At 43.0% G+C, this 16149-nt stretch overlaps 1 long non-coding RNA gene across 1 annotated transcript in view; it reads left to right on the top strand.

Annotated features, from left to right (window-relative positions):
• The first annotated feature begins 215 nt into the window (after positions 1 to 215).
• Positions 216 to 16149, top strand: part of LOC132518561 (uncharacterized) — a 57384-nt gene continuing 41450 nt past the window's right edge. The window contains exons 1-2 of the long non-coding RNA XR_009539916.1: positions 216 to 264; positions 4698 to 4761. This is a non-coding gene — a long non-coding RNA (uncharacterized LOC132518561). The remainder of the gene's footprint in view (positions 265 to 4697; positions 4762 to 16149) is intronic.

Here is a 16149-nt window from a genome sequence, read left to right as displayed (position 1 = left end):
GTAGGACTGAGGACCCCCATTTCTTTGCTAGCTTTCAGCTAAGGACTATGCCCAGCTTTTAGAGGCTGCCCACATTCCTTGGCTCATGGCCCACCATCCATCAGCAAGAGTGGATCAAGTCTCTACATTTCAAATCTCATCTACCTCTCCTTGCGTCGTTGCATATCTCTGGTCAACCCTTTTGCCTTCCTTTTCTACCTTTACAGATCCATGTGATTACATTGGGCCCACCCAGATGATCCAGGATAGTCTCTCTATCTTAAGGTCTGTAACCTTAATTCCATCTGCAAAGTTCCTTTTGCCATGTAATGTAATATATTCATAGATTCCAGGGATTAGGGCATGAACATCTTTAGGAGGGTATTATTCTATCTACCACATTCAGAGAATATGAAGTTACCTCAGCACCCTCCTTCTCCTGTCCATTTGAGATCTTGTTTCAGCTGTCCTCCTCATTTACTGGTATAATGACCCAAGGGGCAATTTGTCCTGGATGCTTGAGGTCCATTATAGCCTTGACACAGTCAGGAGTCCCGTCCTCCTCTAATTCTCAGGAATAATGCAGTGTCTCTGCCTGATCTCAAGAAAAATTTGGGATGATACATTAACTTGATACAAACATCCATGTTGGTAGGGCCAGGTTACAGGCCAAATTTGGTGAATGCTGGGAGTTTTCTCAGGTAGGTGTGGGGTTGGGACCAGGAGTAAAACTAGGTCTGTGTCTACCTTTCCTCAAAGCCAGAACCTGAAAGAGCCCGAGCGACTGTGGGAAAGAATTTAGGTCTGTTCAGCGAGTTGCAAAGAGCAAGTTCTTTACAGATTCTTTCAGGTTAGATTTGAGGATACGATTGGAAAATGGTTGTAACAAACCTAAGGCGAGAAAAGAAAAGAGGGAACAAATGCCCCTCAGAGAAAATGTGGAGATGGGGTAACATCCAAATTATCTAAGTGGAGCTGGGGAAAGGTCACCTGATTGGTAGTGTTCTCCTTAAAGAACCATTATGGCTTGATCTTTGTACTTTCTGCCTTGTGCAATTTGGAGAACTTCAGTGTGAGGTCACTGGAATGTAAACTCCAGGAGGACAAGGACCTTGTCTGTCATGCTTTCTTTAGTCCCAGCTTTCAGAGTACTCTTCTGCACAGAGTACTAACAAATATGTATTTCCATGAATCAGTGAATTAATGCGTTACTGATCACTTGAATAAGTAATTGATGGGAATCCAAGTCCATCTTTAGTCATTTTCCCACTGGGCAGTGCAGTTTCGTACTTAAAAGCTTATGCTCTGAAGTCACACATGGATCCTGGTCCCACCTCTGCTCTTTATCCCACCAGTGTGTTCCCTGGGAATTTACCTGAGTCTGTTTCCTGTCTGTAGCATGTAACGAAAAAATTACTACTTTGTGAGGTCTCATTGAGGTCATAGATAAAAACCACATAGTATAGTTCTCAGTAGTCAATGAGTATTAGTTCTTAATGTTAGTCTGAGCCCTCTGCTCAGACCAAAGTGGTCTCCCCTTGATCGTCAAACTTAATCTCCAGCCTACATACCTTTGCTTGTATCAATTATCTTGTCTCTCTAGCATGTTGTGCACAATGTCTGGCATATAACATAGAAACCTAAAACACTTGGATGGATAGATGGATGGATGGATGGATGGATGGATGGATGGATGGATGGATGGATGGAAGGAAAATTAACTTACAGCTGGCAGCTCCACAGGAATTTATGTATCTTCATACTCAGCCAGGTCAGCCCAGTGCCTTACCTACAGTAAGGGCTCACTAAATGTTGGTTGGATGGGGATAAAAGGAAAGAAAAAAAAGTGAAAATCAAGACCAATGCCCACCTGGATTCATTCTTCTTTCAGGGTGTCCTGTTGAAAGACATTGTGGAGAAGAGAAGCAGGGAGTTGACAGCCACTCTCTGAACTCTATCCCAGGGCCGTTTTAGAACAGGAAAGTTAATTATGGAACCAGATTAACAGTTTCTTTTTTGATATAGTCAAAGTAAAACCAGCAGGATGCAATTTAGCTCTTCCCCACTTTCCAAATAGCAGCAAATTTTCATACAAAACAAAGAGGCACTTGAATTGCAAATTACTTAGAGAATCAGCCAGCAACCCCAACGGAAGAATATTTCTGCTACTTTCAAAACCCGGCTGTTGCCCTTTCAGGATTAACCATGTAGTGGGACGACAAAGGCTTGGGCGTCTTGCTGTTTCAACTCTGGGCCAAGTGGGAGGAGGTGACCCATTAAGGTTTGCTGGAATGCTGCAGCATGGTGTCTGCTCAGAACATTTTTTCTTTTCTCTGAGTCATCTCTAACTCTTAGATCACTAATCTCCACTCACAGAATTGGGGCTGATAGGTCCCGAGAGGTCATCTCAATGAAAGGTGGCAAGAGCAAATGCCTATGAGGGCAGACAGGGACATAAACGAACAGATCAGGGGGTGAGGGTGTGTGTGTGTATGCCCACTGGGAAGTAGGTGAGGATTGGGGTGAGCTCAGAGCCCCCATCTAACCATCGTGGTCATTCAGGGATGCTGGCCCGTTGTTGATCATTGCTAGATAGTTCTGAGAAGTCTGTCACCTGCATTATGTGGATTCTTACTTGAGATATTCTTCTTTTTAGCTGTTGGCATATAATTAATAAAAGAAGAAAATACCATCTATTGGCTTGATACGGCTTGTGGGCCACCAGCTTAAAACTTCTGATCTAGCTCAACTTCCTTTATTGATAGATGAAGAAACTGAGGTAGAGAGAAGGAAATCATTCACAGAAGGTCACAGAATGACAAAATCTTCAGACTTCTCATCGGGTGCCTAGCTGATTACACCACACAGCCTCCCTTAAATCCCTGTCCCCTACAAGACACAGGGCAGCTTCGTTTTACAAGAGTATTTATAAATCTTTTTTTCTGATTTAAATAAATGACTCCTATTTTTGGCAGAGGATTTGGAAGGTCCAAATCCAAGGATACATAAAAATCCAAGGAAACAAAATAAAATCACACACTGCTGCCACTGTGCTTTTGTTCCTGGAGAGACTGGAGCCTAGGGTGGGAACCTGGCTAGAAACAGGCTACTTCCAGACACAGCCACTGGAGGGCAAGGTGGCATCTCAGTTGGGTTAGTGCCAATAGGTGTAGGAAAGTCAAGACAGGGGTTGAAAATGCATGAGTTCATAGCAGCCAGGCAGGTGGCAGAAATGAGTAAAAAAAGAGAAAATAAAAGAAAAAAGCCAGACGGATAATACAGTGAAGAAAGAAAATATGTCTAAAGGACTCAGGCACTTGGATTCAGTCCATGTCACTGTGTGGGGGTACATGTAGTGTTGACAGTCCTCTTGATTTTTTTCAAGTGAAGCATAAAATCTAAGTTGTTATGTAAAATTTTTCAATCTTTAAATGTAGCTCAATTTAAAAAGAAAAGTTAGAACACAGAAAGGAGCAGGATTTGGGTTGTGGCCTTCCTTTGTGACCTCTGTTTAGTGACTCACTGTAAGTGGACCAGTCACTGGGCAAGTCAGTCAACTGGGTGGAGAGTTTGCTTGTGATCAGTCCAGTCACAGGGCACGGAGATGACAGGGTCAGGACGACGAGACAGGCAGCAGAGAAGATCCGTAGACTTAGGGCAGCTGTCACCTGGGGAAAGAGGGCTTCCACCAGAGCCACCCTGCAGCCTGGGCAGATCCTTGGGGGGAGATGATCTTCTGTGCAAATCTAAGGCACCTACTGTGGCCTTTTGTAGTGTAGGTGTGGGTGTGTGTGCACACGTGTAACAATCTTTCCTTTGCGAAAGTCATGTAGATAATCTCCCTTGGTAATCCAGTGGAAGACTCCTTCATTTTCTCTAAACCAGAAATATTTGAAGTCAGTTAAGCTAGCAGTGGGTGTGTTGATCCCTTCCACTTTGCTGCAATGAATCGCTGAATGAGTAGGCGGCAGACTAGCATGGCAGGAGCCCTTGAGCGGAGGTCTTGGACCTCCCACCCTAACCTTTCTCTGAGCCTCCATTTCATACCTTGTAAAGGGAGATTTAGGATACCTGCCCTCCTTCTCTGTTTTAGTGAGGATTTTCGATTGGAAGAGACAGAAAACCCAACTGGCTTAAGCAAAAAAGGATTATGTATTGGTTCACGCAACTGGAAAGTTCAAGCATTTCGATCCTAGCTAGATGCTAGTGCCCAAATAACATCAAGGCTTGGTACCTCTTACTCAAAACTGCAGCTGTGATTTCCCACGTTGGCTGCCAGCAGCTTCACGTGTGCATCCTCACCATCCTAAGTGCAATAGAAAGAGAGCTTCTCTTCCCCTACATTTTCAACACAAGTGTCAGGACTGACATGAATTGGCCTGAATTGGGGCCTATGCCCACCCCTGAACCAGTGAATGTGGCATAGAAGATGGAATGCACTGGGTGGCTGGACCAATACGCATTTCTCAGAGCAATTAGGCATTTAACTAGAGTTTATGGAGACAGGACGTGCACCCGGAGGATAACAGTTTATTCCTCTCCGGTAGGAATAAACTGTTCCTCCTGAAACAACTTCCTGGGAAAATGTCCAGCCTGATCCATGAAGTTTAAAGCTGGAGTCATCCCGTAGGAGAGAGAAGGGCAAAATACTTGATGACCGGATGATGCCAAAATGAGATTGTGTGTTTTATATTGATTTTCTCTCCTGCATCTTGCAGGCTTGCTTTGACGGGAGGATCAGGACCGGTGATACTTGTTTCAGTGAAAGCAGGAGTGTGAATAGTGAGTAGTTTTTCCTATTTGTTTGTTATAGAATATGAACTCCTTTCTGGTACCAAGATGAGATTTATTAAACTACCGTTCCTTCCTCCAACCAGTTTAAACAAATATCCACTGGCCTCATTAGTAAATCAGATGCCAGGTATATGGCTTAACTTTTCTCTATTATATATATGTTCCCCAGAGCAACATAGGAACTCTCAAGGTGCAGATCACTTAAGATATATTCTTGGCTACAAGTAACAGGAAACACAGACTCAAGATGGCTTAAGTAATAAGAAAAAGATTATTAGCTATCATAACAAGACGTCCTAAAGTAGGATAGGAAAAAAATAAAGTAGGATAGGTCCATAGTTGGTTAATTGAACAGTTCAAAAATGTCACCATGATCTGGGTTCTAACATCTTCAGTGGACTGTTTCCTCAATGCAATCCCTATCAAACTACCACTGGCATTTTTCACAGAACTAGAACAAAAAATTTCACAATTTGTATGGAAACACAAAAGACCCCTAATAGCCAAAGCAATCTTGAGAACGAAAGAAGGAACTGGAGGAATCAGGCTCCCAGACTTCAGACTATACAACAAAGCTACAGTTATCAAGACGGTATGGTACTGGCACAAAAACAGAAAGATAGATCAATGGAACAGGATAGAAAGCCCAGAGATAAACCCACGCACATATGGTCACCTTATCTTTGACAAAGGAGGCAGAAATGTACAGTGGAGAAAGGACAGCCTATTCAATAAGTGGTGCTGGGAAAACTGGACAGCTACATGTAAAAGTATGAGATTAGATCACTCCCTAACACCATACACAAAAATAAGCTCAAAATGGATTAAAGACCTAAATGTAAGGCCAGAAACTATCAAACTCTTAGAGGAAAACATAGGCAGAACACTCTATGACATAAATCACAGCAAGGTCCTTTTTGTTTCCTTCATTTATTTTTTTTATCAGCTTTTCCAGAAGTCCTCCAGCAGGCTTTCACTCACATTCATTGGCCAGAACTGTGTCACATATCCTTGCTTAAATCAATCCCTGGCAAAGCAAGATGTGACCACCATGCCTGGCTTAGACCAATCATTAATCTCTTCTTGGGGCTAGGGATGGGATCCACATCCTCTGAAGCGCGTGGTCACATAGAGGAAAGTGAATATCTGAACAAAATTGAAGTCTTGTTTAAAAGGAGAAAGGAAGGATGAATGTTTATTGTAAAGGCTATAAGGTGATACTGCGCACATTTCAGATGAAAACTGGTACAGGTACCTAAGTTCCAAGGCATCATATACTCCATCACTGAAGAAAAAGCAGGCCCCCAGCCTTGGCAAACCTTCCCCCAAGTCGTGCATAAAATTGAAGAAATATTTAGGAATACTTTTGACTCTGGATATAAAACCCAAGGCATTATCATTGTATCATATGCAGACTGTTTCTCCAATTTGCATAATTATAAACTCCCCCTCAAAGAGTAAACATCGCTGCCAACTTAAAAAAAAAAAAAACTACAAAGCAGTATTAAATATGCATTGCTAACTTGACTTTTTAATTTGTCTGGGATCTCACAGAGGCGTGCACAACTCTATAGATACTGTGTGCTTAATAAAACCTTCCACCTGCCTAAAAGAACTCAACAGAAAAAATAAAGCTAAAACCCAATTTTTTTTAGCTAAAGAATTTGAGTTGATGCCTGAAAATTACCAGTAGGAGTTCATCCTATTAAATTGGCTCTCAAATGCATTATTCTGTGCATTGACTACCATCATTCATGTCTAGGCAATTGCTCTGTGCAGCCACAGGAAGATAACGTTCCCTCAGATGTCTTCATTGGGTTTTGAGTCACCTGTGAGCTGTGTGTGGTCTTAAATTTTAATATTTACGGGAAATGATTGAAGAGGTGCAGAAAGACTTTCTTGCCCCCAACTCTCTTATTGATCTGCCTACAATGTCCACACCAGTCCCTGTCTTGGGCCTTGAAGTTCTCAGCTGCAATACAAATATGCTACCTGGCCAAGACGGAATATTAAGCTATTCGTATACACCTCAATTTAAGTTTATCCCTTAGCACCAGTGATGACTGAGACACAGGATACCAATGTGTTTATGCATAGAGAAAAGTGCCCCTGGACCTATAGTAAAAATTATATATATATATATATATGTGTGTATATTTATAGGTAATGGAGATGAGTATTACATTTACACACACAACACGCATACACACAATGTTACATAAATGAGTTACTTTTATACAAGCTATTCTATGACCTGCTTTTTAAGCTCAACAATACATTATAGACATCTTTCCATTGCATCGTGTATGTGTGTATATACATCATTTTTTACCGTTGATTAATATTGCATTTCAGGAATAAAAGGTAAGTTATTTACTCAATCCTCAATTAAAAGATATCTGTCATTACTAGTTACTATTTTTACTGTTTTAAACTATACCAAATATTCATGTGCACAGAGATTTTTCTCCACACTTATGGTTATGTCTTTGGTCAAGATTCTAGAAGGGTGATCACTGGGTCAGTGAGAGACCCACGGCTTTGTAAGGGCAGAGCCATAAAAGACTAGAATCTCGACACAGCCATATGCCAGCAGAGCGTGGGCCCTTGGGGGGCTCTGGATATGCCTGTGCTTTGGGTTCCTGCATGAGGGAGAGGTTAAATGACAGGAAGAAGAAAATGGGGGCAAACTGCATCAAATGTGAACTTTGCTAAACGCCACATTTTTATCTTGTCCTACTACAGAACAGTAAGGGAATTACTGTTATTATAGGCGATTATATTTATTTTTGTGTTTACTTGAGTAATGGTCTGTCTGTCCTTTGTATAGACTGTAAACTCCCTATGGGTAGGAGCCAGGTCTGGTTTTCTTTTGTTGTCTACAAATACATACCAAATACCCAACATATTTACATTGCTGTGTGGATGTAATTTTGGGGTGAAAGAGTGAAAAAAATTATATAGAAAATACTTCATGATGGAAAGAAGGAAGTTCCTAAAGAGTGAAGTGTCTAGAGAATCTATGCTCTTCTTAATCATCTCACCCAGCTCTTACTATCACTTGTTTATTATAATCTACGTCCCAAAACAATGGAAACACTATACAGCTCCAGGTTGTACTCCAGGATCTTAGGGCAAAAGACAATTCTGCCTCAGGAAGTACTGTATAAGGGGCAGCTTGTACTAAATGACCTCAGGGGTCAACCTGTTTTTACGACCGGCATTTGATTTATTTTTACCTTTCTTTTCCTAAACAAGATGTCGTTCGGTGAGTTTATGAAAACCAAAGAAATGATGGACTTAGAGATGTGACTTTATATGAAATTCTATCCCATTGCAAAATGAACGGGTTCTGTAATGTTGTACCAGTTTGATTTGCTCCAAAACACACAAGAAAGATGAGATTTTTTTCTCTTTCCATAAATGATATTTATTTGCTTTTTCTATTTTCAAAAATGTTTCATGTCATTCAAGGCTTTATCTAAGTTTCTTGAATTTCTGTCATCCTTCCCAGAGCAGCAAGGGTGGTTTTCCTGTTCCCTAAGTCACTTAATGTCTGTGTGCCCAGCAAAAGAGCTAGCTGAACAGAGACACCCTACACCCATCGCCAACTGACAACTCCATTGGCTCCTGGGCTTAGAGTATCAAAATCAGTTCTCCAGGAAACTATCAGTTGCTCAGATGAAACATATTGGGCAACTCTGATCTTGTCAATACTTCTTATCTCTTCATTATTCCTCATGTATAATATTCCTTTAATGGAAAACCATGTCTAGAAATCCTTCAACTATCTCCAAGGAAGAAGAGAGATTGCTCTTTGGCTGTTCACAGTGAAGTTTGGAGACCAACAGAATTAGCATCACCTGGTCACTTCTTAGAAATGCAGAATCCCAGGTTCCACCCCAGACCTAGTGAGTAATAATATACATTTTCTCAAGACCCTCATGTACTTTGGTGTGCACATAACAGATCTAAAAGACAATTTTTTGTAGTCATTCTCCCTGATACCTTCTCCCACAAAATGAATGTGTTTTAACCCACAAAATGAAGCACATGTGAAGTAGAGTATTATTATTAAAAGTGCATTATTTCCATAGCTCATACTATTATCAAGTGAGGCAGAAAAACAAACTTTCATAATCATTTGAAGGACACTTTCTATATTTAAAAACAATTATTTACTCCTCAGAGCATTTCATTATTTTTCAAAACAATTTGCCCTCTATTCTCTCGTTTTTTCAAAATGGCAGCCCTACAATAAGACCAAATCATGGCAAAAATGAGAGATAGGATAAGGTGAACTTTGGTGCTCCTAGGTCCTCCTTCTGAGCTTAACTCCTCTGTTCTTTTAAGATTTCAGGCACTGTCAGCTTCTCTTCAACCCTTCCCTCAGGAAAAATCTATTCTTGGGACAACATATGATGCCAGCCATTTTATATTTTATGTATGTTCATAGAGTCGTTCTGATAATTTTTAGTCATCTCTCTCATGATGAAAGAAAGACTTGGGTTTCCATTAAAGGAATATTACATAAGAGGAAGCATAAAGAGGTAAGAAGTATTAATCAGATCAGAGTTGGCCAAAAGTTTCATCTGAGCAATTGATAGCTTCCTGGAGATCTGTGTTAAGAAGGATTCTGAGGCTATATCTGGGGTCACCAGGAAAAAATATTTTGTGATGTCTGCTGTGGGTGTGGGATAAAGCCATACATCAGCCATATAATGTTCCCTACCAAAATTTACTAAATCTTTGTATGTCATACATTGTCAAGCTACTCACATGCTGTCTTAGTTATCTACTGCTAAGTAAAAAATTACCCCAAAATGTAATTGCTTAAAAGAATAATGTTTATTATCTCACAGTTTCTGCATCAGGAGTCTTTGAGCAGATTTCCTGGGTTCTCTGTCTCAGGGTTTCCCACAGGGACACAATAAAGGTATCGGCCTGAGCTGCAGTCTTACTCAAAGGCTTGAATGGGGAAGGATCCACTGACCAGCTCACGTGGTAGCATTGCGTTCTTTGAGAACTGTTGCACTAGGGTCTCAGTTCCTCACCAGCCATTGTCCAGAGACTGCCCGCAGTTCCTTGACAGATTGCCCACTCCACAGGGCAAAGATGCAAGAAGAGTGAGAGAGGATGACAGCAAGAGGGAAGTCACAGTCTTTTGCACCTAGTTATGGAAGTGTTGTCCAATCACCTTTGCCTATTGTATTCATTAAATGTAAGTCATTATGTCCACTCAAGGGAAGGGGATTACACAGGGCATGAATACTAGAAGGTGGGAATCATTCAGAGCCACCCTACAATCAGGCTGCCATACATAGTTTATTGCATTTAATATTCACCATGACCTCTTAAGATAGGTACTATTATTATCCCATTTTTACAAGTGAGGAAGCAGGCATAGAAAGGCATTTATTCAGAGGACATAGCTAATAACGGACAGAGCTGGGATTTTGACCAAGGTCCATTGGCTTTAAAACTGATGTTCTTGTCACTGTGCCCTTTGCTATCTCTAGAATTACACTACAGAGTGGTCTCAAAATATTTTGACCGTGAACCTCTGTTAGCAAACACTTTCAGAATACACCTTCACTATATGCGTATGTGTTTATAAAGTGCATCTTAATCTGTAAGTAAATATGAGTTAAGCTTACTTCAGAAAGTGATTATGAATAGAAATTCTTTTATCCACACTACAGTGGGTTGTCTTGCCTTCCCCTGGGGTCTCTCCCGTGTTGGAGACTACCGAGCTAACCCCCTTCCGGCTGCAGCATCCTGTGATCCCTGGCTCCCTAATGGACATCCAGTGGGCTGACTGGAGATACAGTTGAAAGCTTCTGCTGCTCAACCAGCAAAAACAGGGAGAAACTGGCTGTCAGCCTCCTCCTCTAGCCATGATGAGTGTTATGGAGAATAGTGAATGAGGAGTTTGAACAACTGCTTCCTCTCACTTCGTGTCATCAAGTCACTTAAGGAAGGATATTGCAGGATTGGAGCAGCCTTCTCCCAGCCTCGGAGCCCTGGGGCTTCACTGCAGGGGAGAAAATAAATGCCTTTAAATCTGCCTCCTAATCAAGTTTGAAGGATAGAGAAAAATTCAGATGCAGTTTCCAAGTGAGCCTCTAAATTTTATAAAGACCTATTTATTATTGCATACAAATTATGTTTATTTTAAATTCATGCACACAGTAAAAAACATGTTTAATGCATTTTGGATATTGAGCAAAAATTAAGGTTTCTGCAGAGCCTTCACTCAACTTCTCTGCTCTCCTCTCCTTAAATAATCACTTTGTGTGAGTGCATCCTTCCAGTAAGCGTCTCTATCTATTCAAATACGGATGCACCTTGTTTTTTTTGTAACCCTCACAGTATACGCGCTGATCTACACCTTGGTGTTTTTTCACTTATTGTTTCTTGGAGATGGTGTTATATTAGTGCACACAATGCTTTCTTATTCTTCTTAATGGGCACGTAACATTTTGTAGTATGAATGAATCAAAATTTATGTAATCAGTCTCCTATAGATGGATACTTAGGTTGGTTCCAATCTTTTGCTCTTATAAACAAAGCTGTGATAGATACAGTGTTTAGAGAATTGCTTTGGAAAGCGTTTGGCTTTTAATGTTGCTGTCTAATAGCTTTTTCTGACCACTTAAAAACCATGAAGTCATTGTTTGAGCCAGGTTGGATATCAGGAACATATAACCACCTTCCAGATTCTTCCAATGTATTTCTCTGAATTGCAGTCCTCCCCTTGCTCCAGTACTTAGTGCCTTAGTGAATAAGCCCACAGTGCTGCTTAGAGAAAAGTCTTATGTGGCTTTCCTGGAAGAGTAGAGAAACTAAGGCTCCACCTTCCATCTCTGGATTTCCCAATGCAGTCCTGGGAAACAAGTATAAGAACTCTGCTCCAGACTAGCTTACAGGATTTATCCAGGGAGATATGAGTGGCCTTGCCCAGTGGCAGGACGGTGTGGTAGGAGAGCACCAGTTCTGAGGTCAGTGCACTTGGACTGCGTGGGTGGTTGCCCAAGTCAAGCTACTGCTGGGTCACAACCCTATACGTGGAGGGCAGGGAGAAATTGAAGAAAATGGCAGATGACTCCAGATCTGTAGGTGGCTGTTTAAATAAGCAAGGGAATTTACTTATGAGGTTTGCTTGGGTGGTCACAAAACAAATGGATTTCCTCACCCACCTGCCAGATCTGAAGAGTTTGTATAGAGGCCTTATCTGGGTTCAAGTACATGCACAGTCCAAATGATCTCAGCAGCACATTATTATCTCAAGGCTGTGTCCTTGGACAGCTTCTATCAGGAGGAAGGCAAGAACAACACACATTCCAAGGACAGGGGTAGGGGTAACGAGCGTCTGATTGCTCGGGGCCAGTTCACAGGTCAAACTGGTGGTCATGCCTTGTTGATGAACTCCCCCGGGAAATACTGTCACCAAAAAATGGATTGGATACTAGCCAGGCACAAACCATAGATACCCACTTTAGGGGTTGTTCAAGCAGACCCTTCATCAGCGACCCTTTGTCACCTTCGCTGCTGTAGCTCTAATCCTTTCTGCCTCTCTGGTCCTCTTTCCTTAGCAAGTCTAGATGACCTCTGAGGTCATCCATCTCAGGCTTTCCCCAGCTTTGTGATTTGCCATCACATATGGGGCGAGAAGTCAGGCTCAGGCACCTGCCTTTATTTTGTTTGACCCCCATCTTGCCAGATCACTCAGAATTCACCAGCTGTGGGAATCTTCCCCTTTCTCTTGCCCTCCTCGCCAGCTGCATATGGGAATTATTCACAGTCGCCCAACTGAAATGCCTTCTGAAGACACATGTTTGCATTGATTTTCAAATCAGTATTCTGGCCCGGGTGACAGACACACACACTGATATCTCAGCCTCAGCGTTCTGACGGAGCAAGAATTTTCACGTGTGGACAAATTGTTATAAGGATACAGATGACTAGGCTGACTGTATCCTTCCCTTCCACCAAGTGTCACGGAGGGAAAATCCTTAATAGTAACAAGAGCAGGGCTTCCCTGGTGGCGCAGTGGTTGAGAGTCCGCCTGCCGATGCAGGGGATACGGGTTCGTGCCCTGGTCTGGGAGGATCCCACATGCCGCGGAGCGGCTGTGCCCGTGAGCCATGGCCGCTGAGCCTGCGCGTCCGGAGCGTGCGCTCCGCAACGGGAGAGGCCACAACAGTGAGAGGCCTGCGTACTGCAAAAAAAAAAAAAAAAAAAAAAAAAAGCAGCAGCAGCTGCATTTGAGTCCCTATTTTATCCTGGAGTCTATACGAGACATGGAGCATTGTGATGGACAGTACAGGACCTGGCATCAGCCTAAGTGGTTTGGGCCCCCATCTCCGTCACTCAGTAGCTGTGTCACTCAGCACATTTCTTGACCACTCTGAACATCGGTTACACCATCTGTGAAAGCAAATAGACAAACAAATGAAAAACACCAGTAACCACACTTACCTCGAAAGGGCTGTTGGAAAGATCAAACAAGGCAGCCCATGGAAAGTACTTAGCCCAGTGCCTGGTGCATAATAAACACACAGTACCAGCTGGCTGTCCCTGCAAGATCGTTTCTCCTCATTTCATAAATGTGCAAACTCAGAAGCAGAGAAGGTAAAAAAACCTGTCCAAGACTGAAAGTTGCAGAACTGGGATTTAAACTTAGGTCCATCTGCCTCATTAATTCTTCAGATATTTATTGGGTGCTTTCTATGTTACAAGCACTGGGGATAGAGCAACGAGGGAGCAAGACACGGTGCTGGTTCTCATGGAGCTGACCATCTAATGGGATGCCGTGGAGCTCCTCCACCTACCTCCCACTCACTGCCTTTGCAAAGGTGCCCCAGGATACTCTTGACAGTAACTGAAGTAGCTCGTATTTATTGGGTGCTATTGGGTGCTCATTTAATCTCTTCAGTAGCCCTGGAAGGTAGATACAATTATTATCAGCATTTTACAAATTAGCAATCTGAGGCTTGCAGAAAGCAGAACACCTTGTCAAGGTCATGTAGCTCAAAAATGGTGGAGCTGGGATGGAAACCCAGGCAGCATCCTAGCACAGTTCATCATATCATTTCCAAGGAGGCAAGCTGACTTGTGACTGGGATTGGAGCTAGGGCTGAAAGCGATGTTACTGATGCAGCCCGCATCTAATCACATGTAAGGGGTGTCCCCTTTTTTGTGCCCTGAGCTCCTGTAGTTACCGTCTGAGGATAAAAAGTGCTAGATGTTTTTATATTTAACCATGAAACAAATCAAGTGCAGTCTAATTAAAATCAGGCAGCGGGACTTAAACCAACTCTGCTCTCCTAATCTATTTAGTTGCATTTTCAAGGACACTGCATCAAGAGAAAATCTCTGTTAGGTCAGCCAGTGGCAGATCCTGGCCCCCTTCAGCCCGTGGGAATGGCGCTTGACTTGGCCGGATGCAGACAGGCGTGGCCTTGAGGCGACGTGGGCAGGGGCAGAGCCCCGGAGTCTGGATGATAACCACGGCCACAGCCTGCTGATTTCCGCAGAGCTGCTGCAGATCGTGGAGAGGGCTGTGTTCAGAGGAGTCTAACCAACTTCAGTTCTGCCTCCCTGATTCAGAAGGTTCATCCGAGTCTCCACACACGCCTGGTGGGTCCAGGGAGCCAGTGATGCCAGTAATAAGTAAAATGCCGCCAGCATGATTTTCCCCCATTTGCTCACTTTATTCACGGCTCACAGTTACCAGCCAGCAAGGGTGGGTCTGCACACCTCTAAGGCACTGTAAGATTATTGACAAGGAGTGAAAACCAGGCGGAAAAAAAAAGAGGCCTTGCCCTTCAGACACAGCCAAACCAGCCTGGAGCCTGAGCTCAGGACTGCGTCACTTACGAAAGAGAACACCCAGCCAAAACATACTAGATTTGTATTCTTGTTACCATCCTGGAATTAAGAAACCTAAAGCACTTAGTCCTTCATAGATCAACCCCCCTCCTGCCTCCCAAGGTGGATACTCAGCTCAGGAAAACAGAAAGAATGGCCCAGTAGTGCCAAGGAAGCCAAGAAGCCTTGAGCCTTGCGGCTCCAGGAGGGGTACACAGTATTTTCACTCGTTTTACACATATGCAAACTCTGAATGTCCAGACAGGTTATGAGATCTGCATAAAGCCACACAGCAAATTGATGAAAGAAATGGAGCCGGAACTCTGATCTCTCTCTGCTCCTGATGCCACTAAGACCTCAGCTGTGCCTCCAGGGAAGAGGTGGGGATGCAGACGGGGCGCTGGTCACAGCCAGTGCAACCCCGGAAGCCCTCAGTCCTGATTAGCTGGCCTTAAGTGGCTGGGACCTCGATTTGCTCTTCCCATGGGGCCAAAATGAAGACCGGTGTTGTTTAGTTTGTATGTCCACCTCCTGGGGTTATGCTGGTGAAGCTTCTAATGAACCACAATGGAAGAACACATCCTTCTCAATTAAAGCCCTTAAGAAAGTCTGCTGCGTCTTCCTACCTGCGGAGGAAAGCACTGAATCGAGAGTCTGTATATGAATAAACAAGAGAAAAAGTGATATCTGTGATGATCCACAGACTAACAGGAGTCTTTACAATGGCAAATGGCCCGAGAGACTGCAGACCCATCATACTGGGTTTTTGTAAAGTAGCTTTCGTCATTGCTAACGGCATCCATTGCTAATGGATTCTGCAATTAACCATCAAAGGAGCTGGGAGGTCAGGCTGCATGGGATGACATGTCTGACTGCCCATCATGTGATTGCTTGCTCGAACAGAGGCAGATGTTTCTGGCACCCTGAAACCCTCCCAGCCAGAACTTGCCACTGCACTGTAGCAAGGTGGGCAAGAGTCAGAATGGGATTGGAGGCTGAGGTGTGCCACTTTCTAGTGATGTGATACTGGAAAAATATGAACTGCTCTGAGTCTAGAATTTCTCAGCTATAAGATAGAAACGCTAATGTAACCTAACAAATGGCACATATGGTATTTAGCTGAATAAGTGGGCCATCTCGGAAGCTGTAGAAGTACCATTCTAATAGAGCTGGAAATGACTCCAGAAATTACCTCCCCCAGAGGTTCCCATCAGCATCAAGTGAGGTGTTTTTGAAATATGTAAAAACGCACATGGCTGGACCACAGACATTTCTATCCCACGCAGCCTGCTTTTACACTCTAACTTCGTAGACCTCCCTGGTCCTTTGATATGTAATTACAGAGTCTGTTTAGGACAAAAATACAGTGTTTCCATGAGCAAAGACTATTTTTCAAAATCTGAGGATAGGGACCAGGCCTCTGTAGTTTTCAAAGCTCCTCAAGTGATTCTTAAGCAGTCAGATGAGCATGAGTCCTTAGAACCATCTTGGGGAGCCATTGAC

Source organism: Lagenorhynchus albirostris, chromosome 3 (assembly GCF_949774975.1).
Source record: "Lagenorhynchus albirostris chromosome 3, mLagAlb1.1, whole genome shotgun sequence".
Taxonomy (NCBI): Eukaryota; Metazoa; Chordata; class Mammalia; order Artiodactyla; family Delphinidae; genus Lagenorhynchus; species Lagenorhynchus albirostris.
This window is presented reverse-complemented; position numbering and strand designations above follow the sequence as displayed.